General features: G+C 43.4%; 1 protein-coding gene across 4 annotated transcripts in view; it reads right to left on the bottom strand.

The window, feature by feature from the left end:
• mgat4c (MGAT4 family member C) overlaps nt 1-26,275 on the bottom strand; it is a 399,922-nt gene that overhangs the window by 83,269 nt on the left and 290,378 nt on the right. The window contains exon 1 of one of the 4 annotated variants that reach the window (XM_033038189.1): nt 19,263-19,651. The exons of 1 other annotated variant lie outside the window; for it this stretch is intronic. The gene's annotated coding sequence lies outside the window, so the exon portion shown is untranslated. Of the gene's footprint in view, nt 1-18,720; nt 18,819-19,262; nt 19,652-26,275 lie in introns of those variants that run through there. 2 more of the 4 variants (XM_033038191.1, XM_033038192.1) reach the window with 2 other exon arrangements.

Below are 26,275 nucleotides of genomic sequence, written 5' to 3'. Positions count from 1 at the left end.
GTCACCAATTCCTTCTCTCCAGAGATGCTCCCTGTCCCGCTGAATTACTCCAGCTTTTTGTTTCTATCTCCAATTACTACAATAACGAACTCTAATCTCAATACAAATCAAAGAATGAATTCTGTGGGAAGGAACTGCAGGTGCTGGTTCACATCGAAGATAGTCACAAAATGTTGGAGTAACTCAGTGGGACAGCAAGGCAGCATGACTAGATAGAAGGAATGGGTGATGTTTCGGGTCGAGACACTTTTGCAGACTGAGAGGCAGGGGAGAGGGAGACACAGAGATATGGAAGGGTAAGACGTGAAAACGAGACATCAAATGTGACAAAGCTGATGGAGAATGTAGAATAGATCATTGTTAGCTCGGGGAAGGTGACAACAAAGCATACAAATAGAAAATTAAATAGGAGGACAGTAAAGGGCCTGTCACACCAGCATGCGATAGCATGCGTCTTGCGTGACCAAACGTGATCGCTTGAGGCGTACGGCCTCGCGGGGCCGGTCCCACTTCGATTGGCAGAGGCATGTGTAGTTGTGCGGGCCTGGTCCCAACATCGCGCGGGGCTCCAAAAATCTTGCACTGTCCGAAAATCCCCCGCGACAATGGCCTGTCGGCCAGCAGCCGCATTGAGGCCGTACGCAGCGCCTCGACGGGCGTTTACGCAGCGTCCCGACAACGTACTCAGCATCTTGATGCCTTACGCAGCGTCTTGATGCCTTACGCAGCGTCTTCACCCAACACCTCAGCTCGGCCTCACTCTGACAGTGGAGAAGGCCCAGGACAGAAAGGTCAGTGTGCGAATGGGAGGCGGCGTTTAGCAACCGGGAGATCTGGTGGGTTTAGATGGACTGAGCGGAGGTGCTCAGCGAAACAATCACCGAGCCTGCGTTTGGTCTCGCCGATATATAGGAGGCCACGTCTGGAACAGCGGATACAGTAGATGAGGAAGTGAACCTTTGCCTCACCTGAAAGGACTGTCGGGGTCCATGGACGGAGTCGATGGAGGAGGTATAGGGACAGGTGTTGAATCTCCTGAATGAATTAATCAGTCCAGATGAAGGGTTTCGACCCACAGGCCAACTGATTCCATTTCCCTCCTAAGATGATGCCCGACCCTCTGATTTTCTCCAGCAATTTGCTTTTTTCCTTCAGATCCCAGTATCTGCAGTCTCTTTTGTCTCCAATTAATTAACTTTCCTTTCTATGTGACATAAAGGATGATCCACAGCATACTGAATGACTTAACATCTTATCTACAACAGTTCTTTTTGAGAGAGAAATAATGTTTGGACTGGTATAATGAATTGCATTTGGCACCAAGCGCAGGCTTGCATACTTAAACTTGGATACATTCAGGCTTCATTGTCAGTATCTCTCTGCTCCTTCGTGTTGTGAAACCTTCACCAGTGAAATCTGCAGAACTCCCTGAACTGACAAGAAGTTTAGATTTTTATGAACTGATCTTGATCGAGAAAAATTAGAGAAACTATACTATGTTGCAGGAAAGTGACACTGAGTTTTTTTTCGAGCCGAAGGTGCTGCCTGTCCTGCTGAGTTACTCCAGCATTTTGTGTCTATCTTCGGTGTAAACCAGCACTTTGCAGTTCCTTCCCACACATTTTTAATGGCACATAAACCATAATCAGACTGTATCATCCTTTTCAACCTGAGCAAACATATTTTATATGTGTATTACTACTTAATTCAAAAAATTAATTCAAAGCACACGCTCTTCAATATGATATTAAGATATTTCAGTTTCAATTTTAACATGATGAAAATTCTCAGTTTTATTTTGCTCTCAGTGAAATTTCCAAACTAAGTTTTTGTGCCTTTTATTTGTTGATTTGGGGTCTGTGTGAATTCAATATAATGGGCTGATAAAGGTCATCCCTTTTGATGGACCCCAGAAATTTCCCAAGGCTAATGTCTGAAATTTCTAGCTTCAGTAGAGTCTTTGTGAGGAACTCAATGGAAAACTGAGTTGCTTCTTCAATCCTTATTTTGGTAACTTTGGTCACATTTCCTCTAAGGATTCCTTTCAAATGACCGCGTGATATGCTTGGTGGTAAAATGGTGTTGCTGCTGAATTATGCCACTTTGATTAAGTCAAGCTTTTATATGTAAAGCTTGACCTAATTGATCCTATTACCGCCTCGAAGTCAGAAGCCTAAGGGTTTCAATTCCATTCCTGCAAATCATAGTAAATGAATATCAAAACCAGCAGCTGCTGGAAATCAGAAACAATTCTACATCAATCTGACTGAGATATTCCCATGTCCTATCCATCGTTCCACCACTTTCCCTGCAATTTACAAGCAACTTATTTTCTCATTTTCACAATTCTGATGTAGGATCTTCAACATGAAGTGTTAGTTCTGCTTCTATTTCCACAGAGGCTGCCTGATCTGCTGAGTATTTCCCTCAATTTTCTGCTTTTATTAAAAAAAATATACTGACTTGTTATGGCACAGATGAGGTCACTGAATACATGCTGTGTTCAGAAAACGATTCAATCTGATTTCCCCATTTATTCTTCCTAACCCCAAAAATTGTTGTTCCTTGCATGGTGGCACAGTGGTAGAGCTGCTGACTTAGAGTGCCAGAGACCCGGGTTAGATCCTAACTACGGGTGCTGTCTGTACGTAGTATGTACATTCTCCCTGTGACCTGCATTGGTTTTCTCCGGGTGCGCCGGTTTCCTCCCACACTCCAAAGACATACAGATATGTAGTTTAATTGGCTTTGGTAAAACTGTAAATTGTCCCTAATGTGTGTAGGATAGTGTTATTGTAGGGGGATCACTGGTTGGCGTGGGTCGAAGGTCTGTTTCCATGCTGTATCTCTAAACTAAACCAAACTAAGCATGATTGAGATTGCAGCAAACCCCCCTGCAGATAGTGAGATTCAGACCATGATTGACCTTACATGATCAACATGTGTAATCTTTCTATCTTTTCCCTCTTATCTTCCCCTTTAATCACATCCTATGGATCAAGTGTCTGGGGAATGGAATTAGTAGATAAGTAGAGAGGAATGGATCGGGCAAACACATGGATCTTGTACAAATGAATGGGAATGAGCCCAAGGCCCAATACCATAGCTGCTTCTATCCCATCTCTCCAAGTAAATACACTAGGTATTATGATTTGCTTAACTTTAATTGATAAGTCGACAATATTTTCATCTACATTCCAATGCTGTTATTAAGTCTTTCTCTGAGTAAAATGGTTCAAGGGGATTCTCTGTCCGCAAGTGATTTATCCATTCATCTAGCCTCATTCAATGCTTCTTCCAAATAATACATTGCATTGTATAGGGCCCTAGTGAGACCACACCTGGAGTATTGTGCGCAGTTTTGGTCCCCTAATTTGAGGACAGACATTCTTGCTATTGAGGGAGTGCAGCGTAGGTTTACAAGGTTAATTCCTGGGATGGCGGGACTGTCATATGCTGAGAGAATGGAGCGACTGGGCTTGTATACTATGGAGTTTAGAAGGATGAGAGGGGATCTTATTGAAGCATATGATTATTAAGGGTTTGGACACACCAGAGGCCGGAAACATGTTCCCGATGTTGGGTTAATCCAGAACCAGGGCCACAGTTTAAGGGTAAGGGGTAAGTCATTTAGAACGGAGATGAGGAAACACTTTTTCTCACAGAGAGTGGTGAGTCTGTGGAATTCTCTGCCTCAGAGGGCAGTGGAGGACAGTTCTCTGGATACTTTCAAGAGAGAGCTAGATAGGGCTCTTTTAGATAGCGGAGTCAGGGCATATGGGGAGAAGGCAGGAACGGGGATGTTTGGGGATGATCAGCCATGATCACATTGATTGGCGGTGCTGGCCCGAAGGGCCGAAAGGCCTACTCCTGCACCTATTGTCTAGTGTCTATTATCTATTGTCTATTATAATGTAGGAAGGAACTGCAGATGTTGGTTTAAACCGAAGATAGACACAAAATGCCAGAGTAACTCAGCGGGACAGGCAGAATCTCTGGAGAGAAGGAATGTCTGACGTTTCGAGGTTGTGAGCCGGAAGAAGGGTCTGCCTGTCCTAGATTGCATTATGAATCTGCTCAAGATGTGATGATGTGGATTGCATAGTGATGATACATTTGTACCTTGTGCTGGTGGCAGTACTGCTTGCAGTACTGCTTGTTTTCATGTTTAGTAAGACTGTGGTATTGCTGGTTAGTAGAGTGATAGATGTTTTATATATTAAGGGAGATGAGGGATATGGGGATATTAGCAATGAGACGTAATATCAGTCATGATCTCATTCAATAACTAGCAGACCTGACAGGCCTCCTCCTTTTTCTTATTCCTTTAATGTAGTACTAGTGATTTGTTTTGTGCATTAAAATAAGTCACAGCATGTCATATTGCAGGCTGATCAATAAAGGAATCTATAATAATGTTATGGGCATGGGCCCAAGCTATGCCTGCCCCTTTGTAGGGTACATCGAACAATCCTAGTTCGAGTCGTACCATGGCCCCATCCCCGAACTCTACCTCCGCTAGATCGACAACTGCATTGTTGCTACCTCCTGCACCCATACAGAACTCACTGTCTTCATCCATTTCACCACTAACTTCCATCCGGCACTTAAATACACCTGGACCATTTCCGACACCTCCCTACCTTTTTTAGACCTCACTATCTCCATCACAGGTGCCAGACAACTGACCGACATCTACTATAAACCCACTGACTGCCATGGCTATCTGGAATACATTTCTCCCACACTGCCTCCTGTAAGGACTCTATCCCCTACTCCCAATTACTCCGTCTACACCGCATCAGCACCCAGGATGAGGTGTTCCAAACCAGGGCATCGGAGATGTCCTCATTCTTTAGGGAACGGGGGTTCCCCTCTTCTACAATAGATGCGGCTCTCACCAGGGTCTATTCCATACCCTTTAACTCTGCTCTCATTCCCCATCCCCCCACTCGTAACGAGGGCAGAGTCCCCCTTGTCCTCACCTTCCACCCTACCAGCCTTCACATACAACAAATAATCCTCCAACATTTTCGCAACCTCCAACGGGATCCCACCACTGGCCACATCTTCCCATCTCCTCCCCTTTCGGCTTTCCGCAGAGACCGCTCCCTCCGTAACTCCCTGGTCAATTTGTCCCTTCCCACCCAAACCACCCTGTCTCCTGGCACTTTCCCTTGCAACTGCAGGAAATGGTACACTTGTCGCTTTACCTCCCCCCTCGACTCCATCCAAGGACCCAAGTAGTCTTTCCAGATGCAGCAGAGGTTCACCAGCACCTCCTCCAACCTCATCTATTGCACCCGCTGCTCTAGGTGTCAACTGCTCTACATCGGTGAGACCAGTCGTAGGCTTGGCGATCGCTTCGTCCAACACCTCAGCTCGGTTCGCAATAACCAACCTGATCTCCCGGCGGCTCATCACTTCAACTCCCCCTCCCATTCCGAATCCGACATTTCTGTCCTGGGCCTCCTCCATGGCCAGAGTGAGGCCCACTGTAAACTAGAGGAACAGCACCTCATATTTCGCTTGGGTAGTTTACACCCCAGCGGTATGAACATTGACTCTCCAATTTCAGGTAGTCCCTGCTTTCTCCTTCTTTCCCCTCCCCTTCCCAGCTCTCCCACAGCCCAATGTCTCCACCTCTTCCTTTCTTCTTCCTGCCCCCCCACCCCCACATCAGTCTGAAGAAGGGTCTCGACCCAAAAGGTCGCCTATTTCCTTTGCTCCATAGATGCTGCCTCACCCGATGAGTTTCTCCAGCATTTTTGTCTGCCTTCGATTTTCCAGCATCTGCAGTTCCTTCTTAAACATATAATAATGTTATTGAGTATTAATGAATGAATTTACATAACTGTCCTTTTACTACTCTATACTTTGTTTATATTTAAAAACACTTAGCACAGGACCAATGTCATTGCAGTCAAACTAAACCAATTATTTCTTACAAGACAAAAATCCTAGCTTGTCTCCTGCAGTCATCATTCTCAGGCTGCAAGGTCCACAAATGTCTACCAGTATCTCATGGGTGAAGATGATTTTGCACTTAATGGTTTTTTTTTTTTAACAACATTGAACACGTATTGAGAAGTTCTTTTAACATAACATGACAGGCTGTTCTTCATGGTCTGGGGCATTGTGAATTACTGGCATTTCTAATGATGGTGGCCTTCTTGTTCAGGTCCGCAGCGCCCAATTTACTGTAGCATTTTTGGACTATGATTCATACCATTTGAGCACAGTTTTCTTTTCTGGGTAGACCTCATGCTGAGCTATTGCTTTAAAGTGAAACTGAAGTGCATTTTCTCAACAACATCCATCTCTTTGTTTTGATTTAGTATAAGTTATTATTGTCACTTGTACTGAGGTACAGTGAAAAGCTTTTGATTGCTATCCGGTCAAAGAAATGAACCAAACACGATTACAATCAAACCATCCACAAAGCATAGATAAAGAATGAAGAGAACAACATTTAGTGCACGCTAAAGTCCAATAAAGTATGATTAAGATAGTTCAAAGGTCTACAATGAGGTTGATGGGAGGTCAGGACCACACTCTAGCTGGTGAGAGGACTGTTCTTTCCCCCGATAAAGGCTGGAAAGAGACTGTCCCTATATCTGGAGCTATGCATTTTCAAACTATGTACCTCATGCCTGACAGGAGAGGGGAGAAGAGGGAGTCACCAGGGTGAGACTGGTCCTAGATTATTCTGGTGGACTTGCAGAGGCCGAGTGAAGTGTAGATGGAGTCAATGGAAGTGAAATTAGTTTGCATGATTTTCTGGGCTTCGTCCTCAGCTCTCTGCAATTTCTCACGGTCTTGGCTGGACTTGCTCTCAAACTAGGCTGTGATGCATCCCGATAAAATACTTTCTACGCCGCATCTGCAGAAGTTGGTTAAAGCTGTTGGGGACATATTGAACTTCCAAAGCCTTCAAAGGAAGCAGAGGAATTTGTGTGTTTTCTTGGCCATATCTTTGATGCAGCTGGTCCTAGACAAATTGCTGGTGAAGTATATATTTAGATTGATTGATGTCCTTGTAAAAATAATGTAAATTGGCAATTTGCTCAGATGTGCACACACCAAAAATTGCTCAATGCAATATATATAACAAATTACCAATTAGCTACCTAAAAATATTATTGAAGATGTACTTTCTATTCATAATTTTAATTAATGTTTCTAACAGAAAAATGTAGTATTCTACTTAAAGATATAATTTACTTTTAGTCAGCTCTTTGCATGACTCAGGATGTCCCCAGCTGTTCACAGGCTGTTAATTATTTGAAAGCCTAATCACTTTCACTTGAGAATGACAGTGGATTAGATTGAAATAAATTAGATAATGAGGGGTCTTCACAGAGTGAAGGTGGAGAGGGTGTTTCCTCTTGTGGGAGAATATAGAACGAGGTGCACTGTTTAAAAAATTTAGGGGTCACAATTTTAAGACAGAGATGAAGCAAATCTCTCAGAGGCGTGCAATTTACTGCAAATCTATTCTTCAAAGCAGAGTGGAAGCAGAGGCTTCAAATATTTTTCAAGCAAAGATAGCTGGATTCAAGATAAGGGGTGAAAGGTTACTGCAGGTAGATGGGAATATGGAATTGAGATACCAGTCAGATTTATTGACCTTATTTAGTAATGGAGTAAGCTCAAGGGACAAATTGGCCCACTTTGTCCCTCAAGTTATATTCCTATTGGGTAGCTTACAAACCAGTGGTATGGACATTGGGTAACCTCCACAAAACTTCCCCCACTCCTCTTTGTGGAAACATAACCTTTCATTTACCTCCCCCTCCCTTCCCCTGAGCCTTGGCTGACCTTGCATCTCTCCCCTCCACTCCCTCCTCCAATATTCCTAAACAATTTGCACCTCGTCCATCATGTAGCTCTACGATTCACAACGCTCTCATCTTTTAGTCTCACACCACTGTGTTCATCGCTGGGCCTTGCCCAACCACCTGCCCAATGAAACCTCTCCTCGTCTACGACCTACCATGCGACTGACCTATGACCATAGGTTCACCTATGACAGGCCATGCTTTGTCCTGCTCTGCCATTCCTCCTATGACCTACCATGTATTGCCCTTGCCCCCACCCCTACAATCAGTCCGAAGAAGGGTTCCGACCTGAAATGTTCTCCAGGGATGCTGCCTGACCCGCTGAGTACACCAACATTTTGTGTCTTTCCTTGGCCTACTTTTATAATTTCCATTTTTACGATCACAGGAGCTCTCAAGCAAAATGTGCACATTCATATTCCTGTAAAGAAACTACTTAAACGTCCTGCTACATTTTTGGTGGTGGTGTTGCCTAAATGCAGATCAGCAGACTAGGAGATCCAATTTGCATGTTCAGATATTTTAAGTAAGTCTGGTAGGGCTTTATGGTAAAGCCTCATCTCCTACAATGGTGCAGCCCCTAAAGTGTTGGCCTGGTTCTCAAATTCATTTTGAAGTCTGAAGTAGGTTCTCGACGAAACACCACCCATTTCTTTTCTCCAGAGATGCTGCCTGTCCTGCTGAGTTACTCCAGCATTTTGTATCTACTCTCAAATTCATTTAATTGGAATGGGGTTTGAGTTCAACAGCTTTCTCATGTAGAGACAATAATATTACAACAGTTGCCAGTTAATTTAGTTTAGTTTAGAGATACAGTGCGGAAATAGGCCTTTCGGCCCACCGAGTCCACATCGACCAACGATTCCCACACACCAACACTATCCTACACACACAAGGGACAATTTACCAAGCCAATTAACCTACGAACCTGTACGTCTTTGGAGTGTGGGAGGAAACCGAAGATCTCGGAGAAAACCCACGTGTTCACGGGGAGAACGTACAAACACCGTAGGGACAGCACCCGTAGTCAGGATCAAACCCGGTTCTCCGGCTCTGCAGGAGCTGTAAGGCAGCAACTCTACCGCTGCGCCACCATGCCGCCCAAAATAGTTAGTGAATAATAAAGTACAGACTGACACAATTACTCCCAAAGAAACCCCACAGATAGTTGGATATTTTTATTACAAACTACATGAGAAGCACAAAGCATTAAAAGCTATTCATATTCTACAAGCTGCAAACAGCACCAAAAGGTCCCAGATGTGAAAGTGGTGCGCAATTTAACACTAGACTGATTTTTGAAATTGTCTAATATATTTTGCCAAATTTGATTTACAAGAGATATTAGAAATGCAAGTCTGGAAATTATTGTATGAATAGCCAATGCATGCATATCAAATCCTCTATCAATTATCTGACACACTGTCGGGTCTTTTAAAAGGATCATTGAAGAGAATTTGATATTCAGTATTTTTGCAATAATTGAATACAGGAATGGTTCTAAGGCCAATCACTGGTCTTAATTGCAACCAAATACATAGCTAAGCTGGTCTTGTCATGAGGTGATCTCCTTTAGGGTCGTCTGTAAAATATATTTAAAAAATACGAATCCAGAGTAATGCCATTAATTTCAGTTATCATTTCTGCTCATTTCTGTTTGGATCTGTGGGATAAAGAAATCCTGTCTTAAAAACTGCTCATTGTGAGCACTGAAAAAAGACGTTTTAAATTTGCCTTTAGTTCCGTTTTTTTACCTATAGATAAATTCTAGTGGGGGAGGGAGGAAGAGGGGAGGGGGTATCTTGTGGTGGTTTGAAACCCTACAGGAGTTAGATTTAAAAGGACGTCAGTCAAAGAGTCTCTAATGTTGCATACAACGGAAATGCACGTTGAAAAGGATGTAATCTGGAGGAAGAAAACAGAATCTATGCAATGTCTGAGCATTAATTGCCCTGTGGGTATCAATAGAATGTCTATTTTCAAGTGAGATGGTGAAATTGATTTCGCCTGGCAATTAAAAATTGGTTCACATCAAATCAGCAGCCTGTGTAGGAAGGAACTGCAGATGCCGAAGCTAGATGCAAAATGCTGAAGTAACTCAGTGGGTTAGGCAGCATCCTGGATAAAAGGAATAGATGATGTTTCAGGTCAGAACCCTTCTTCAAGGTCTGTTATGGGTTCTACTCATGTGGTTTTCATTTGCTTTGTAAAATCTAACTTCCATTTTGCAATGAGCTACATTCGCTCTCTTGCCCTCAACCAGTTTCGGCCCTGGAAGTCCAAAAAGATGGGAGAAATTCAGATTTGAAATGCCTTGTTGAGAGAAGATGGTAATCAATCAGGCCTGAAAACTGGAAGCTGATAAGGCAGATGTAGAAATTATAGAATAGGAAATAGGGACCAGTGAAGGCATTTCCCAGAAATGAGGTACACCATGCTGGCTGGAAAGGGAATAGGTCAGGGGCCATTCAGCACTGAGTTAGTTGACCTTAATCTCATTGATAAAGTGTTGATGGAATGGACCTCTGTACTCTTGAAAGAAAGGGTGGCGGGTGGGGACATTAGCTTGGGGATTTCTGCTAAGGAATTCGGGAGAATACATGTTAACAAAGGCACACATCTATTTTTCAAGACAATTACTTTGCGCATAGAAACATAGAAAATAGGTGCAGGAGTAAGCCATTCGGCCCTTTGAGCCTGCTCCGCCATTCAATATGACCATGGCTGATCATCCAACTCAGTATCCTGTACCTGCTTTCGCTCCATACCCCCTGATCCCTTTAGCCACAAGGGCCACATCTGACTCCCTCTTAAATATAGCCAATGAACTGGCCCCAACTACATTCTGTGGCAGAGAATTTGATGAGAATGAGACATGATCATCAAACACCCGCCTTGACTTATTGTAGGTAAAATAGATTCTGATATTAGGAAATTAGGTATCCCTGCATAATAGTATTGTTGCTGTGATTTTAGGCAAACCCAACTTGGCCTGCACCAAAGCTTCCACCTTGAATCATATCAAGTTTACAAAAGATGAAAAATATTTTGATTTGAAATTTTGATTAGAAGGGTTTCGGCCCGAAACGTTGTCTATTTCCTTTGCTCCATAGGTGCTGCCTCACCCGTTGAGTTTCTCAAGCATTTTGGTCTACCTTCGACTTTCCAGCATCTGCAGTTCCTTCTTTAACAATATATTTTGATTGTTCCTTTTTAACAATGCACTTGAAATAGTTCTGCTGAACATTCCCATTTTGTGGAAGGAAATGCACAAAGTTCAGTGCCATTTCTCACATTTCCAGGTTGGCTGTGCAAGATGTGTCCTGCCTTCTAATAGAATACCAAGATAAGCCTTCACAACATGTGTCATTCTGATGTGAGGCCAGACATTTTCAATTCCAATGTAAATCAGGTTAGTTGTAATGTCCTGTGCTTGAGCACTCATTTCTCTCGTTTCCTCCATAATTACTCTTCTGTAATTAAACATAAGTTTGAAGCAACATATTCTCTATGAAATAATTTCATGATATTAATCTATAAAATGAAAATCCCAAAAATAGGCTATTCCTCAGCTAACCAAAGTTTGAAAACCTGAATTTACATCAAAGCATCTGGCAGGCGCCCCAAGGAATCCATTCGGTAATTCCTTATCTCATTTTGCCCTCAGATCTTTGCAGATTACCTTTTCCAATTAAGATCCCCTTGAAAGTCTTGCAGCAATAATCCGCAGCTCAATTTTCCCTACCTGCCTGCCAGTTCTGACATCTTCCCTCCAAAATGCAGGTGTACAAGGGACAGACACAGTTGAATGAAACACAAAATGCTGGAGTAACTCAGTGGGTCAGGCAGCATCTCTGGAGAAAAGGAATAGGTGATTATTTGAGTCTTGACCCTGCCTGACCTGCTGATTTAATCCAGACATTTGTGCCTGTCTTCAATTTAAACCAGCATCTGCAGTTCCTCCCTACACTGTTGAATGTGACCTAGGAGTCTATGGTGCTAGCGGTACTTTTCACTTTAGTGGGTCAGTGGTGATTCAGGCTGAAGCAATGGTTCTATTTGTTTCTCCACTGATATCGCATCATCTCCAAGGTATTTCCAGCACTTTACTTTCTATTTCAAAATTGAACTAGTTTTGAGAAGAGCTTTTTGATCCATTAGTTCCACTCAAACTCATCAACACAGAATCTATCATGTCAGCACTATTCAACTGTGTTTTAGAATACTTTTGTTTCAGAAAAATATAGCATCAATACATTATTTAGAACTTTAAAAAAAGGCTTATCACATAAAATGAATTTCAATATGTTTTGAACAAGTTTGAAGGTAAAACAAAAGGGATAATAATGCTCCAAAGAGTCTTTAAATAATGATCAATCAGTCCAAGGTAAGGGTTTTAATAATGAAAATCAATAATACTAAGCTCAAAAATGCTTCAAACTAATATATTTTCTACTTCACCACCATTTCTGTGAAGGGACATATTGACAATTAAGTAATCCTATTTATGTACCAAATCAAAGAGCGGGACTTCATGGATTTATAACTGAAATGCTGATACAATCAGGAAAAGGTGCAATTTTTAACAAATTAAAGGTTTGCACTAAGGTAGTCCATTTTCTTATCTGCGTTAGCATTGAACTGGAGCAATTTTGGACTAGACTCATTATATGCATCCTTTTCCATGTTCTTGCATCATTTTTAGATTTAAAATGTTTAGCCTTTTCTCTGCTGTGTTATTTTCGCTGCCAGATACACATTCATGCATTGCAGAAACAGATTCAATTATCCAAATACTCAGAAAATGTTACAAAATCAACGAGCAATACAGCGTCTTAGAGACAAAGATTCATATGTCTCTTAAACAAAAACCATATCCCTTCCAAAAATTCAATGCCTTTCATTTCAGACTGGTGGAGATTAATGGAACCCACATGCAAGGCACTTATACATCAGAACACCCAAACTGTAGAAGGAAACACCTTGTAGCTTACACTGCAACAGCTCAGATTTTTGAAATTTGCCCAAGAAGCATCCGATCAATCCAGACAGATGTTGAATGCATAATCATTGAATTGTGCACATCCCTGGGCTCCACGAGATCAGATCAGCAATATTTGCATTAGTTGAATTTTCAACCTGCCAATATCTTGCATCTGCAGATCGGAGAAGGTAGGAACATTGGTGAGTGCTTCGACTTGCATATTTGTAGGGGTCATTTTTAAACTTGAGATGGGTGCCCGTAAATGAAGTACGACATAAGACACGAGAAACTGGCCGTGTTCACCAGTGCATGAGAATGCGAGCATGAGAATTGTACTCACATTCACATATTGTTCTGTGGACATTGGCGGTAAATATATGAAATCAGATCCCAAGCTAGACATGGCTACTTCCAATTTATTCCAAGGTTAGAAACTTATGTAACAAAGAAATAATCTTTTATTGAGGCTGAATTCTTTGTAAATGTAAGCATTTACTTCAAAATATAACAAATGTAAGCATTTAACAATTATGTTTTTCAGAGCTCAGACAGCCTGGAAGGTGAAGAGAGTGGTGAACTGAAAGCAACCAGAAGTAAATGTGCTTTAGAGAGCTGTATGTGAACCAGAAGTGGCAGGAATGTGTCTCCTACCAGCACACCTTGCTTCTGCTTTCTGGAGTAAATTGAATGTCATGCTCTGCAATTTTCTGATGCCATTTGCGTTCTCATCCGCACCCAAAAATGCAGTTATGTTTTTCCTGAAATTGACTAGCCATGGAATCATAAAGCACCCAAGGGGGCCATTTCACCCATTATGCTTGTGCTAGCCCTCTGAAAAAAGATGGTCTATAATTTCACATTTGTAGTCATTTATCAAAATGCTTGCCTTTTTTTTCCAGCTGTACATTCAAAGCACATTGGATAAAAATTTGAAACTTGCATCCACCACTTTTTTTTTTGGACATAGGATTCAGACTGGATGAATTCATTCTGTAAACAAAAGACCTAAAGTCATAACCATATTAAGTTATAAAAGCAAGCCCTTCATCCCAACCTGTCCATCCATATCATATTGTCTAACATGGTCTCATTTGCCTGCATTTGACCTATATCCATCTAAACTTTGATTTTCCATGTACCTGTCTAAATGTCTCAAATTTTGTAATTGTACTCACTACTATCACTTCATTGGCAGCTTATTCCATAAATGCAGCACCGTCCGTGCAAAAAGCTACCTCTCCTGCCACTTTTTAATCTTTTCCCACTCACCTTCAACCTATAGCCTTGAGATTTAGACACCCTTATGCTGGCAAAAAGATTATGACAATTCAATCATGGCCCCCCATGATTTTATATATCTCATTAAGGTCATCCCTCAACCTCCTATGGTCGAGGGTGAAAGGTTGCAGCCATCCTGTTGCAGTTGTATAGGACGTTGGTGAGACTGCATTTAGAATATTGTGTTCAGTTCTGGGCACCATGTTATTGGAAAGATATTGTCAAGCTTGAAAGGGATGAGAAAAGATTTACGTGAATGTTGCCAGGACCAGAGGATGTGAGCTATATGGAGAGGTATAGTTGGCTGGGTCTCTATTCCATGGAGGATGAGGGGAGATCTTATAGAGGTATACAAAATCATGAGAGGAATAGATTGGGTAGTCTTTTGCCCAGAGTAGGGGAATCGAGGACCAGAGGACCAGGTTCAAGGTCAAGGGGAAAAGATTTAATAGGAATCCGAGGGGTAACCTTTTCATACAAAGGGTGTTGGGTGTATGAAACAAGTTACCGGTAGTTGAGGCTGGAACTATCCCATCATTTAAGAAACAGTTAGACAGATACATGGATAGGACTGGTTTGGAGGGATATGGACCAAGCGCAGGCAAGTGGGACTAGTGTAGCTGGGACATTGTTGGCCGGTGTGGGTGAGTTGGGCCAAAGGGCCTGTTTCCACACTGTATCACTCTATGACTCCATGACTCTGTCACATGTGATAATAAAATATCATTCATTCATTCATTCATTCAATCATTCATTCATTCATTCATTCATTCATTCATTCATTCATTCATTCATTCATTCATTCATTCATTCATTCATTCATTCATTCATAACATGACATACCAACTCCTATACTTGATGCTCTGACTAATGAAGACAAGCATGCTAAATGTCTCCTTCACCACCTTGTCTACCCGTCTCACCACTTCCAGGGAACTAATTACCTGTACCAATGTCGCCTTGTTCTATAGCACTCTTCTGGCCCTATCATTTATCAAGTCCTACCCAGGTTTAACTTACCAAGTGTCCAACCTCACAATTGTCCAAGTTGAATTCCATCTGCCATTCTTTGGCCCATTTCCACAGCTAATCTAGATCCCATTGTAATGTTACATAACCTTTCTCATTGACAGGTATACCACCAATTTGGGTGTCATTCGCTAACTTAATATAGATGGCAAACAATAGTGGACCCAGCATTAATCCTTGTAGCACCACTGGTCACAAGCAGAAAAGCAACCCTCCAACATCATCCTTTGACTCCTTCTACCAATATTCTAAATGCAGTCTCACCAATGTCCGATACAACTGCAACAGGACCTCCTTCTACCAAGCTAATTTTGTATCCAATTGGCTAGTTCATCCTGGATCTCGTGTGATTTAATCTTCTGGATGAGGCTGCCATGTCCGACTTGTGAAAGTCCATGTGGACAAGTCCACTGCCCAGCATTCATCAGTCACACTTCATCACCCTCTTCAAAAAACTCAATCAAATTGGTTATACATGATTTACTCCACTCAAAATCATGCTAACCATCCCCAATCAATTCTCGTCTTTCCAAATGCAGGAAGATCCTTTCTTGCAGAAATTCACTGAGTAATTTTCCCTCACTGATGTTAGGCTCACTTGCCTGCAGATCCTTGACTTGTCCTTGCAGAGACTTGTCCATTCTTCTAGCATCTTACTAGTGGCTAAAGATGATGCAAATATCTCTGCCAGCCCCCCTAGATTACCATAAAGCCCCAGGATACACTACATCAAGCCCAGGGGATTTATCCACTGTAATATGCTTTAAGACCACCTTCACCTGCCCTTTCAAATGTGGAGGTGTTCAAAGGCATCACTATTTATTCTGATTAATTCTTTAGCTTCCATGACTTTATCCATGGTAAATTCAGGTGTAAAAGATTAATTTAAGATCTTGCCCAACGCCTGTGTCTCCACACATAGTTGTTAACATTGAACATTGAGGGGGAAAAAAAAGACATAAAGTGCTGGAGTAACTTAGCTGGTCAGGCGGCATCTGTGGAGAACATGGATAGCTGATGTTTCGGCTCGGGACCCTCCTTCAGACTAATAAATGACGTTTCAGGTCGGGTTCCTTAAGGGAACCTATTTTCTCCCAAATTACTATTTTGCTTTTAATATAATTGAAGAATCTCTGATTCTCTTTTATCTTATCTGCCTGAGGTATCCCATTTTTTTCTGCTAGTTTCTCATTTAAAGGCACTTTCCATCGCTCATACTCCTCAAGGAATTCACTTTCCACAAGGAATTCCTGTAATAGACCCCCTTCATTCCCCTCAGTTATTTACCAATTATAAGATAAATTCACCATTTTGCTCAAATGCATTCATGACTAATTTGGGTAGTGTCATTTAAAAATGAACCAGAACTAATAACGCTGGTGAATTCTTACCAAAATGGAATGGCTCAGAAGTGTGTTAATGGCTGTAACAGTGTAAATTAACTTTCTATTCATATGAACTATGTATATGAATCTTAAGTATAAAATCTAGAGAGAGAGCATGAAAACAGATCCTTCAGCCCACTGGGTTCATGCCGACTATTAACCATTCATTCACACTAATCCTACATTAATCCCATTTTTTATTTTCTCCGTATTCTCATCAACTCCCCCAGATTCTACAACTCACCTACTCACAAACATCAACGTACAGTGGCTAGTTAAATATGAACCCACATGTAGGAGAAAACCCATGCGGTCACAGGGAGCTCCACACAGCCATCACCCAAGGTCAGGATTGAACCTGCATCTCCAGCTTTGTGCGGTAACCGTTCCATTAGTTGCACCGATGTGCTGCCTGACTCCAAGTCTCAAACTCAAAGTCATTGTGTCAGGCTGATTTACACTCACCACATTAGTCTATCTGTGAGAAGGATCCTGGTTCAAATCCCTCTCTATTTAAGCACATCATTTAAAATGACATTTCCAAGGATAAAAGGGTTGGAAATACAGCATTTTGGATATGGTATTGTACAGAGGCCCCTTTGCCTACAGTACGTGTGGAAGTATATGATCTTGTGGTACTTTTTCAAGTAAGACATCTGTCTCACTGCCATTATCAGCAAAACAAATTAACTGTTCATTCGTCTCAAGGTTGAAAATGGGTTTTTCTACTTGCAAATTGGCAACAGCAAATGTATTTTGAAAGTAATTGATTGGCAATGAAGCACTTAAGGAAGTTCTGAAATTCTAGGAAATGCTTTGAAATTCTTCAATATCCTAAGGGAGCATTAACTCAGCATGCATGGAGTTCCATTCCAGCATTGTGCCAGGTCCTTCTGGACAGCAATATTCTATCATATACAAGTCCCAAGGCAATGTGCACAATAAACAAGCCATGAATTCATAAATACTGCTCCTTGGCCAATTCTACCAATGCGATCCAGCAGACCGTAGGAAGGGTAAGACCTGGAGTCTAGGGGGATTGGGAACAATGCATCACAGGTTATGGAGGGACAATGGGAGAATGGGGTTGAGAAGGAAAAATAGATGGAATGGCAGAAAAGATTTGATGGGCCAAAAGGCCTAATTCTACTCCTATAATTTATGCACATAATGGAGGTTAGGACATTCATGGCCAAGACACCAAGTGAAAGAGGCATTGTGAAAATAGGGTTTTGGGTGTCAGAGGTGGGACTGTATGGGATGAGGCATGCAAATGGATGACATGTGTGGTCGGAGAGAGCAGTGAGTAAAGGTACATTCAGTGAGAGCCCAAATCATATAAACATAGAAACATAGAAAATAGACGCAGGAGTAGGCCATTCAGCCCTTCAAGCCAGCGCTGCCATTCAATATGATCATGGATGATCATCCAAAATCAGTACCCCGTTCCTGCTTTCTCCCCATATGTCTTGATTCTGTTAGCCCGAAGAGCTATATCTATCTTTCCCTTGAAAACATTTAAACAGTACAGAATTGATTTGAAAGCTGTTGAGAAGAAGTGCCCAGAAAACTCTGGATTAATTAACCTTCAATTCTCTGGTCATAAATCTGATAACCCTGTTCCCTCAGGTTGGTGTAGGCACAATCTTCATCTCCACTGTCAAGACTCCCATCTGTGCAGTGACCCTGATATTTATTGACCTTTGATATGCAAGCCTGCTTGATTAGCATTTCTCACGAGTGACATTAATTTTACAGTTAAAGATTTGAAGGACATAAATCAAAGCAACCAAATAAACTAAAACACTGTCATGTCAAGGGGGGGGGGGGGGGGGGGGGAGGGAGGTTGGAGGAAAGAATATTACTGAGAATCGTATTATCATCTACTATTAATGATGCAAAGCTATTCAGTCAATAAATCGATTCTGCATAATTTATATTTAATGATTGTTTAACATTATACAGAGCGTTGATTTTATATTTTTCATCACAGATTACAGACAGCTCGAAAAAAAAAAACATTATGCATTTCCATAATTTCTGACATACGTCTCGACTGGTAGTTACTGCACAAGGAAAACCTCTCAAGTCCCAGCCTGTAGGATAATTCATTGCTTCGGTCCAACTTCACCAAGTTCCTGTGTGCATGCAGGGTTACCACGGTACAATCAGTATTCCCCCACCCACTTATTGCAATACTCACCACATCCATTACAGCAATATCCACATTATCTCTCTCAACTAAGTCATGTGAAGCTGTCAAGGTTCAGCTGCTGCACATGCACAGAAGCTATTATAGCTCATAAATATTTGAGAAGAGTGAATAATTCAAAAGGAGTTCTGTTCAGCTTTTACACTTTGGGACTCAATTTCTCAACATCAGTTGAACTGAGACTGACAAATATTTCCTTTTCTTGGTCTAGGAGCAAACAGAAACATCAACAGCGTGCAAAGGAGAAATGGAAAATCAGTATTGACAATAGTTGTGCATTTTTGCTTCCCTCAGGATTGCTTCCTTTCTTCGCAACATGTGAAATCCACACAAAGCAACGAACAGAGAATAAACCCAAATTTCTGAAGAAAAAAATCCGTTAAGACTAACAGCTTTTTTTCAGGTTATTCAAAATAAAATTGCATCAACACATTGCATGACCATAAAATTACATTTGCAGCCATTCAGTACCAAACCCAGCAATCACGTTTTATTACATGAACGATGTCTAAATCAAAAATCAAACTACTCACTGCACACAATGTCTCTACAGTACCATTCAGTGTCAGCCTGGAACTTGGACAGTCAGAGTTACAATAAACACAAGCCCTCCAGCAGCCGTTTAAATATCTTCACTGCTACTTATGAAATCCATTTGCACATGCCACAGCTGACAGCACAGATGCTGTCCTGCTCATATATCCATTCATTTGTTTCAGTAATCCCGCATAGTATTAACTATATTACTGTTTGTCAGCTGAGATCCCGTTCCTTCTTGATAAGCCTTAGTTTTATTACCCTGCTGTAGAGCAAAAGAAAAAGTAACATACAGAAGCCAATTATTCCTGCTGGGAGAGACTGTCTTCTATTAAAGATTTGCTTCAGACATCCTCGTCTCTTTCTTTCTCGAGATGGCAGACTCTTTCATATAAACCAAGGTCTGAATAAGAGTGCAGGTCACTTACACCTCGTCTGTGAACAAAACCTTTCAGTCCTTTGTATTGGACGACTTACGCAGAGTGCATGCGAAAGGATCAATGGACCGTGCTGAGCAGATCAAGCATTTCCTTTACAAGAGCGCTCTTAGTACAGGCCATACAAATTAATAGGCATTTTGTGGACGACATGTTAATAAATTTCCTTTGCTGCTTAGGCAATATGTGGAAGTAGTGCAAAGTGTTGCGACGGAGTCCATACATTCACCTGTTAGGTACCGATCCAAGATGTGCAAATTGTTGTGAATTGTATTTATATTAAAGTTAAAACAAAGCATTTACATTGAAATAATTAGATGAACAATGGTTAAAATAAGATAGACACAAAATGCTGGAGTAACTCAGCAGGGCAGGCAGCATCTCTGGAGGGAAGGAATGGGTGACATTTTGGGCAAAACTGAAGAAGGGTCTCGACCTGAAACGTTGCCCATTCCTTCTCTCCAGGGTTGCGGCCTGTCCTGCTGAGTTACTCCAGCATTTTTGTCTATCTTTGATTTAAACCAGCATCTGTAGTTCTTTCCTACACACAATGGTTAAAATAATGTCATCCATTAATATGTTTTGCTGCACACATTATATCACAAACACAGACCATTACATTGCATATTGGGATAGAAGCTACCTTTGACAATGGTAGCTCTGCAACAACCCCGACTGGGTGAACAAACTTGCCGTCAAGGGAGGTGCCCTGGCAGTCTGGCGCGCTGACCCCTACCGGTCTGAGGCCAGGCGCCAACTCTCCTCCTACTTATCCTTGGACCATGACCCCACAGATGAGCACCAGGCCATTATTTCAAACACCATCAGTGCCTTCATCGCATCTGCCTCCCTGCCCTTCTAAGCCTCCATCCTCATCGTTCCCCAGCCCCGCCCCACCCGATTTTACCTTCTCCCCAAAATCCACAAACCTGACTGTCCTGGAAGACCCATTGTTTCTGCTTGTTCTTGTCCCACCGAACTTATTTCCACATACATCGACTCCATCCTATCCCCCCTGGTCAAATCCCTCCCTACCTTTGTCCAAGACACTTCACACGCTCTTCTTCTTCTCCACGACTTCCATTTTCCCAGCCCCCACTCCCTCATCTTCCCCATGGATATCCAGTCACTCCTCATCTCCATCCCCCACCAGGAGGGTCTTAAAGGCCTCCGTTTCCTCCTCGACCGCAGAACCAACCAATCCCCATCTACTAATACTCTCCTCCGCCAAGCGGAGCTGGTCCTTACCCTCAACAACTTTTCATTTGACTCCTCCCATTTCTTCCAAATGCAAGAACAATCCTTGTTCGAGGCGTACCATGGCCCTATCCCCGAACTCTACCTCTGCTAAATTGATGACTGCATTGGTGCCATTTCCTGCACCCATGCAGAACTCACTGACTTCATCCATTTCACCACTAACTGCCATCTGACACTCAAATTCACCTGGCCTATTTCTGACAACTCCCTACCGTTTCTAGACCTCACTATCTCCATCGCAGATAACAGACTACTGACCGACATCTACTACAAACCCACTGACCGACATCTACTACAAACCCACTGACTCCCATGGCTATCTAGACTGCACTTCTTCATACCCTGCTTCCTGTAAGGACTCTATCACCTACTCCCTTTTCCTCCGTCTACGCCGCATCTGCAGACCGGATGAGGTATTCCAAATCATGTCATTGGAGATGTCCTCATTCTTTAGGGAACCGGGATTCCCCTCCTTGACTATAGATGAGGCTCTCACCAGGGTCTCCTCTATATCCCGTAGCTCCGCTCTCACTCCCCATCCCCCCACTCATAACAAGGGCAGAGTACCCCTTGTCCTCACTTTCCACCCTACTAGCCGTTACATAAAACAGATAATCCTCCGACATTTTCGCCGCCTCCAACAGGACCCCACCACTGGCCACATCTTCCCATCTGCTCCCATTTCGGCTTTCCGCAGAGACCGCTCCCTCCATAACTCCATAACTCCTTGGTCAGTTTGTCCCTTCCCACCCAATGCACAGGCTGTAATGAAAGTAGAAAAAAAAAATCATGACAAAATGCTGATATGCTTTCTACTGAAACAGACATAAAATATTGTGGAACAGTCAATTACTAATTTGACTCTCCAACATTTTGCAATGATTTCAAGTTAATGCACAATAACTATTAATGGTAAAAATTCAAGGTTTGAACCAATTGCAGGTAAGCTAAGTGTAAAGTATTAAGGGGCTGTCCCACTTGGGCATCACGCAGGTGGCGCGCAAAGATTTTGTGAATCCCAAAATCCTGGGGCGCCGCGCGCGACCACGCGTCACTGCCTACATCAACACGCACCATGCGCGCGTAATGCATGCCATGCGCGCATCACGTGCACGTCACGATGCACGCGTCATGACGCATAAATGATGTCATGTAATGGCGTGCAAATGACTCCCAAGTGGGACAGGCCCTTTAGTATTCATCAACGCTACTCTTCATCTTGAAAGAAAGACCAAAATAATTAGTGAACTTTGGTATTACTTTGGCCTTGTAACTGAGGCTATGACAACAGTGACTTTTTGCATTATCATTTAAATGCAATTGTATTTCAAGTTCAAGTGAGTTTATTGTCATGTGTCCCTGTATAGGACAATGAAATTCTTGCTTTGCTTAAGCACACAGAAAATAGTAGGCATTTACTACAAAACAGATAAATGTGTCCATATACCATGATATAAATATATACACACATGAATAGATAAACTGATAAAGTGCAAATAGCAGAAAGTGGTTACTAATAATCAGAGTTTTGTCCGAGCCAGGTTTAATAGCCTGATGGCTGTGGGGAAGTAGTTATTCCTGAACCTGGTTGTTGCAGTCTTCAGGCTCCTGTACCTTCTACCTGAAGGTAGCAGGGAGATGAGTGTGTGGCCAGGATGGTGTGGGTCTTTTATGATACTGCCAGCCTTTTTGAGGCAGCGACTGCGATAAATCCCCTCGATGGAAGGAAGGTCAGAGCCGATGATGGACTGGGCAGTGTTTACTACTTTTTGTAGTCTTTTCCTCTCCATTGCGCTCAAATTGCCGAACCAAGCCACGATGCAACCGGTCAGCATGCTCTCTACTGTGCACCTGTAGAAGTTAGAGAGAGTCTTCCTTGACAATCCAACTCTCCGTAATCTTCTCAGGAAGTAGAGGCGCTGATGTGCTTTTTTGATGATTGCGTTAGTGTTCTCGGACCAGGAAAGATCTTCAGAGATGTGCACGCCCAGGAATTTGAAGTTCTTGACCCTTTCAACAATCGACCCGTTGATATAAATGGGGCTGTGGGTCCCCCTCCTACTCCTTCCAAAGTCCACAATCAGTTCCTTGGTTTTGCTGGTGTTGAGGGCCAGGTTATTGCGCTGGCACCATATGGACAGTTGCTAGATCTCTCTTCTATATTCTGACTCATCCCCATCAGTGATATGCCCCACAATAGTGGTGTCATCAGCGAACTTGATGATGGAGTTCGTACTGTGGTTGGCTACACAGTCATGGGTATAGAGTGAGTACAGCAGGGGGCTGAGCACGCAGCCTTGAGGTGCTCCCGTGCTGATTATTATCGAGGCTGACACATTTCCACCAATACGAACAGACTGTGGTCTGTGGATGAGGAAGTCGAAGATCCAGTTGCAGAGGGATGCGCAGAGACCCAGTTCTGCGAGTTTGGTAACCAGTTTGGAGAGGATGATTGTGTTGAATACCGAGCTGTAATCGATGAATAACATCCTGACATATGAGTTTTTGTTGCCCAAGTGGTCCAGTGCGGAGTGGAGGGCCAGCGAGATCGCATCCACCGTTGATCTGTTGTGGCGGTAAGCGAACTGCAGTGGGTCCAGGTTTTTGTCGAGGTAGGAGTTGATTTGCTCCATGATCAGCATTTCATCACAAAGCACTTCATCACCACCGGCGTTAGCGCCATTGGTCGATAGTCATTGAGGCACGTCACCTTACTCTTCTTGGGCACTGGTATAATTGATGCCCTTTTAAAGCAAGTGAGAGGTTGAAAATGTCCGTAAAAACGCCCGCCAGTTGGTCCGCACAGGTTTTTAGAACACGACCGGGTATACCATCAGGACCAGGTGCTTTTCGTGGGTTCACCCCTCTGATGGATTTCCTGACGTCGGCCTCTGTGACTGAGACTGAAATGCCATCACAGCGAATGGGGGATCGGGAAGGCACATCAGTATTCTCCCTGTCAAAGCGTGCGTAAAACGCATTGAGCTCGTCAGGGAGTGATGTTTCACCGACATTCGAGCTGCCTCCTGGTTTCGCCTTGTAGGAGGTGATTGCATTCAGGCCCTGCCACAGCTGCCGAACATCTCTCATCCTCCAGTTTGGAGCAGGTCCCTTTTGGCCTTTTTGATGGCCTTACCAAGGTCGTATCTGGACTTCATGTAGGCCACTGTATCATCGGACATGAATGCCCTGTGTCTGGACTTTAGAAGAGTGCGGATCTCAAAGTTCATCCAAGGTTTCTGATTGGGAAACACTCGGAAGGTTTTTGTAGGGATGCAGTCCTCCACACATTTCTTTATGAAGTCTGTAACGACTGTGGCGTATTCGTTCAAGTCCGTTGCCGAGTCCTTGAACATTGCCCAGTCTACAGACTCCAAACAGTCCTGGAGTTGTTCTTCTGCCCCCCCACCCCGACCAGCTCTGTGCTGTCCTCACTTCTGGGGGTGCGCTCTTCAATTGCTGCCTGTAGGCAGGAAGAAGCAGCACCGCGGTATGGTCGGACTTACCGAAGTGAGGGCGAGGGATAGAACGATAGGCATTTTTGATGGTGGTGTAGCAGTGGTCGAGGGTGTTAGGTCCTCTGGTGCAGCAGGAGACATGTTGGTGGAAGTTGGGGAGTGATTTCTTGAGGTTCGCCTTATTGAAGTCCCCAGCAATGATGGTAAATGCCTCGGGGTAAGACGTCTGGTGTTTGTTGACCACGGCGTGCAGCTCCTCCAGTGCCAGACGGACGTCTGCCTGGGGTGGGATGTAGACCGGACGGCACTTCACCGCCAGATGTTCGAGGTGTGGAGAGCAGGAGTTGGACAGGACTGTCACGTCGGAACGCCACGCAGAGTTGACCATGAGGCAGACGCCCCCTCCTCTCCCTTTCTCAGATGCCAGGGTACGGTCCATAAGGTGGATGGAGAACCCTTCAGGCTGGACCGCTGAGTCTGGGGAGCTGGGGGTGAGCCATGTCTCTGTGAAACAGAACACAGAGCATTCCCTCAGCTCCCTTTGATAAAGCAGTCTTGCCCTTAAGTCCTCCACTTTATTTTCAAGGGACTGTACATTAGCCAGTAGGATAGTAGGGAGAGGGGGCCGAAGTCCCCTGCGCTTCATTCTGACCTGGAGTCCTGCCCGTCGGCCACATTTCCGGACACAATGGAGGCTTCCCCTTTGTTTCCAGGTACTGTACTTGCTGTACCTGCTGTTTCTGCGGACCTGCGCTGGAACGGGGATTCCCTCACAGACGACAGCTCCAGCTGCATAACGAACGGGGGTTCCCTCAAAGTCGGCAGCTCCAGCTCCGTTGTTCCTGGGAGATCCAGCCCGTCGGCTCTGGGGGTCATCCTGGGGTCTCCAGGTACCGTACCTGGGATCCTCAGTCAGGTCGGGAGTTCCACAGCCAGCGTGGGAAAGTTTAAAGTCCGGGGTTCCCGCAGCTGCGGGAGATCGCGAAATTGCGAGAGCCTTGAGGTGCTCAAGCAGCTTGTCCGAAACGGCACCGATTTCTGCCGTTTTTTAATCCAGGTAAGTTGTTGGAAGTTGTAGTTGAGCCTTTTATTTTCCGGAGCTCCGCAAAAGTCGCCGCAGGCAGGCGCCATCTTGCTCGATCTTGGATTTGGATTGGATAATTTGCCTGATGAAGTGTCCTGACCCGAATCATCACCAGTCCATTCGCTCTAGGGATGCTGCCTGCTGCTGAGTTCTTCCAGTACTTAGTGTTCAGTTAAACCCAGGATTCATCTTGTATCTCAGGTGAATGGCAAAGACCTTACTGTGCTCTTTTGAAGAAGAGCAGAATATTTTCCCCCTTGCCCTGGCCAATATTTATTCCTCTGTCAATATTACTAGAACGGCTGCTCAGTTTGTTAGAATAATAAAGTATGAAGGGATTATTATTCATATATTAGCTGCTGTGTTTCCCACATTGAAAGTAGAACTAAGCTTCACTTAGAGGCTTGGAAGCACATTGGGATGTCCAGAGTTTGTGAAATTTTATTTCCAAATCTTTTTACTCCATGTAGAAACAAGGATCTACAGATGCTGGTTTACAAAAAAAACCCACAAAGTGCTGGGCTACCTCAGCAGGTCAGGCAGCATCTTTGGAGGACATGGATAGGGTCGGAAGAAGGGACCCGACCAGATTTGTCACCAATCCTTGTTCTCCAGAGATGCTCCACTGAGTTGCTCCAACACTTTGTGTTATTTTCATCTACGTTTTTCTTTTCATCTGCTAACACAGTTTCTAGTCTGGGGAAGGGTCTCGACCCAAAACACCACCCATTCCTCCTAGCCAGAGATGTTGCCTGTCCTGCTGAGTTACT

This window comes from Amblyraja radiata, chromosome 19, assembly GCF_010909765.2.
Source record: "Amblyraja radiata isolate CabotCenter1 chromosome 19, sAmbRad1.1.pri, whole genome shotgun sequence".
Taxonomy (NCBI): Eukaryota; Metazoa; Chordata; class Chondrichthyes; order Rajiformes; family Rajidae; genus Amblyraja; species Amblyraja radiata.
The sequence above is the reverse complement of the archived record's forward strand: the minus strand, read 5'-3'. Positions and strand labels throughout refer to the sequence as shown.